We start from the raw sequence: 584 nt of genomic DNA, 5'->3' as shown, positions 1-584 counted from the left end.
TGATTGGGGTTTTTATTCCTCACTATGGTGCAAAAATTATCCAGAAGTTTTGTTGAAGAGGAGGCTTAACAAGATTTTCTCTTGCAGCTGTACATCTAATGTGTGAAAGCTGGTTATCTCCCCCCGTAATCGTGCCTGGGGTGGGCCGCCTTTCTGAAAAGGCAGAACTTTGTGCTTAACCCTATTTTTGCTGCACTAGTTTTTGTAAATTCTGTGGCAGTCTTGAAACGTGTCTCCCAGCTTGTCCTTGACGGGAGCTCTCCTGTGCTGAAGCCACCTGCGAAAGCACGGTCGTCCCCTGAGCCCGGTCCCTGTAGCTTGGAGCTCAGGTGCAGGAGCTGGGTGTCAGCGGTTCGTGCAGAGGCTTTCGTGTCCAGCCCATGGACGCGTACTTCTAAAAGCACCTCCAATACATAGCGTCTGTTGATTTAATTGCCTGACAGTCTGGTGTGCGTGTGAATGTTGTGAAGTCGTATAGAAAATGTACCAGAAGGTACCATGAAAATGTGAGGAGAGGACTCGGGAGCAAAAAGGAGAGCTCTGTTGCTGGCAGTTGGGGAGGAACAGCCTCATGGGCTGGTACT

The sequence above is a fragment of the Egretta garzetta genome, unplaced genomic scaffold (assembly GCF_000687185.1).
Source record: "Egretta garzetta isolate BGI_Z169 unplaced genomic scaffold, ASM68718v1 scaffold184, whole genome shotgun sequence".
In the NCBI taxonomy this organism is placed as follows: Eukaryota; Metazoa; Chordata; class Aves; order Pelecaniformes; family Ardeidae; genus Egretta; species Egretta garzetta.
This window is presented reverse-complemented; position numbering follows the sequence as displayed.